The following is a 3,303-nucleotide window of genomic DNA, read 5'->3' on the forward strand; positions in this document are numbered from 1 at the left end:
TTTGTGAATATTGTCAATTTCCTTAGGAAACTCTTTTTACATAGATGGTACAGAGAAAATTTTGAGCAAGTAATCATGGGATGTAAATTCACTAAGTAAATGAATGTTTTACTTGAATGTAGATTGCTGTCATTTAATTTGAACACATTTCTAGTTTATCTTTTTATTCATTTACTCACAGAAATTCAAGTAGCCCTCTTTGTAGGACCTGGAGAAGTTAAAACGTAAATTTGTGAGAACATTGTGATACTTACATAGTATTCTACCATGGTTCAATTAAAAGGTAGTTTCTATGAGTGATAAACTGGAAAGGAATCTTAATAGAAGTCCTAAGACATATAGATGATAACAATCCTCAGTTACCTCCACCAAAGACTTACTAAAATTCCATGCATTGCAAAACATCTGAAGTCTTGTCTTGATACTCAATTGAGCATTCAGTATTAAGCAATTAGTAATTCAAACAGAAAATCTAATTACATCTTTTAAAACGACTGCATTTTCCATTTATTATGAAAATCAAAATGAATGGAGTATGTATCACTCAGGTCTTGGCAAGAAGAGATGGCTCACTCAAACTAGATAATTGAGAATTTAATAGAGAAACTACAAAAGTATAGAAAGGGTTACAGGAAATTAGTTAAGAATAATGCTTTACCCCAGGGCTGGCAATTGTGGGGAGGTAAACCATCAGATGGTTTAAAGCCATTAAGAGAATGGCTACTCAAACCTGGAGACAGAAGGGAACTTGACAGGATCTATAACCTCTGGATAAAGCTGGGATCATCCAACCTATTATTATCTAACAGGGAGAACTCCCATGAAATAAATGCCCTGACTTCATTCTTTAGGAAGATTTCCATTGGCTGAACACAACCAGAAGCCAGAGGGCAAAAGAACTCTTATGATACAGTCCAGATAGGTCAGTTCCCTGGGACATAGAGAGTGAATCTGGAGAGCAAATGGAAAATGTCCAATATAGTACTCCTTTGTTGCAAGTTACAGAAAACCTAACTCAAGCTTGTCTAAGCAAACAAGGGAATTTACTGACTTACCTATATGAAACAAGGGAATTTACTGACTTACCTATATGAAACTCTATCTGCAGGCCCAATTACACCCAGCATCTCGAAGAATGTCATTAAGACTCAGTATCTTCCCATCTCTCAGCTCTACTCTCTTCCATGTAGACTTTATTCAAACTGGCAAGATATCTGATAGCAGTTTCAAGTTGAAGTATGGTGGAAAAAAAAAAAAAACAGTAAAAGAATAAAAAAATAAAAATAATAAAGTAAAAAATACAAGCTCCTTTCAACAGTTTAATCAGAGTTCCTAGGCTACTCTCACTGGTCTAAACCAAGTCATATGCTCATTCCTAAGCCAATCAATTTAATCAGAGAAATGAAAGATGATGATTGGGCTGAACTGAATCACATGCCTCTCCTTCGACTCAATAGTTTAGGCCACATAAAGCTCAAAGACAGAGGGTGGGAAAAAGGTGGGTACTGTTACCAAATTAGGAAAAACGAATGCTAGGCAGCCAATAAATTACCAATAAGGCTTATTTGATAATCCATTTCACTTTGCAGCTCTAATTATCATGATGTTCAAGAATACATGAACCTACCAGTGTGAGCAGACCAAGTAATGTTAGAAAAATATAGTAACTTCCACCTTTCTTTTAATTTCCACATTTTATGCCAAAAGGCCAAGACATATTTATTTACATGCAGACTGATATCTATGTAAGTATGTATATAAAATTTCCCATTATGCAATAATTTGATTTGTTGTGCTATTAAACATTTATATTAGCTTTCTAGATATATAAGCACTATACACAGTATAAGCATTCTCTTTACATTGCTAATTCCTAAGGAGAAAAAGCCATTTCTGTTTTAGTTGTTTAGTTTAATTTTCTTCCCAAACTACTGGCATAGGAGGATGAATCAATGAGTCAAATTGATGTTAATGAGAAAATTACACTTTGGGGTATTTTTCTCTGAAAAGGAAGTATTTTTTCCCAACATAAATGGTTTTGAAACCCAAAATATCACAGTATTTAAAGGCCCAGGTCGTTTTAGGAACTGAGAACCGACAAAGTTCAAGTGATCTAAAACTAGCTGGCATTTTAAACTCCAATCTTGAAGAAATGAAAACCTATGTCTCAGAGAAATTATAGTATGATTACGTAATCTGAGTAGATCTGCTGTATTTTAACCAGGAACACTACATGAACTTATAATCCATACTGAATTTCACCATGTGAATAGCAAGGGACTATTAAGGCTGAGCTTAGGTGTGTATTCCCTTTAAATCATACTGTTTAGGGTAGACATAGAATTCTGTTCTCTCAAATCACATTGATAGGGTAAATGGAGTTTTTTTATTGTAGCTGTGTATTTGCTGATAAGACAAAATGAAGAATACAAGTACTTAATCATCACATCTTCTTAAAATGATACAGAAAAACATTTATTTTTAGCTGCCTACTGTGTTTTTTCATCTTTCCTCTTAATTCTATTCCTATATATTAGTTTTTAAATTGCTTACCTAGACAAAGTACATTAGCTTCTCACAGGTTTGCTATCTACTTTCATGTTTATTTCTCTATAGAAATGAGCACATCTCTAAAATTATCCAGTAATGAATCTAAAGCTAGATGCTTAGAAAAGCAATTGGGGAGAGGGAAGTCATTTTCTTTTAGCATGTTTAACAAGAAACAAACTGAGATGTACCAAAATAAAAACTCAGTACTATTTAAGATCGCTTTCCCTTTGTCCTCTTCCTCTGCCCTCATTGTTGAGGGAGACTTAATAATGACATTACGACATCCAGGTAGAAGGGCTGTCCACTTTAGATTTTAAATGGTCTCATTTTTGGAAGTTAGCATGCTTGGAGATCGTGTTTCCCCACTCTGTTTCCCCACTCTGTTAATAAGCCACTGAGATGGGGCAGCATCCCCTTCTGATCTTCCCCAATTTTACTTGATGGTCATCTCACCCCACTGAGAGACTGATAAACTTTCTGCAAGTTTTCTGAGTCTTTTTCATCTGTATTCTGGGCCCTTTTGTTCTTGTGGACGCAGAAAAAGTTCACTGTTTTATATAGCTCTTGGACCATAAAGGTCTTAAAAGTATCAGAAGGCACTTGCTATGCAATACCAACCCTCCAGTATTCTCTGCTCCTTTGCTCCGCAGGTGCTATGGTGTGGTTAACCTTAGCAAGCCTACCAAAGTCCCAGAGAAGAAGGGTGATTCACAGAACATAACCTATCAGAGAAAGAGGGGGAGAAAGGAGTTA

The 3,303-nt window shown here is 35.3% G+C and overlaps 1 long non-coding RNA gene across 1 annotated transcript in view; it reads right to left on the reverse strand.

The window, feature by feature from the left end:
* Positions 1-771: 771 nt before the first annotated feature.
* LOC112474095 overlaps positions 772-3,303 on the reverse strand; it is an 11,516-nt gene continuing 8,984 nt past the window's right edge. The window contains exon 3 of the long non-coding RNA XR_003044271.1: positions 772-1,214. This is a non-coding gene — a long non-coding RNA (uncharacterized LOC112474095). The remainder of the gene's footprint in view (positions 1,215-3,303) is intronic.

The sequence above is a fragment of the Pteropus alecto genome, unplaced genomic scaffold, assembly GCF_000325575.1.
Source record: "Pteropus alecto unplaced genomic scaffold, ASM32557v1 scaffold88, whole genome shotgun sequence".
Lineage (NCBI taxonomy): Eukaryota > Metazoa > Chordata > Mammalia > Chiroptera > Pteropodidae > Pteropus > Pteropus alecto.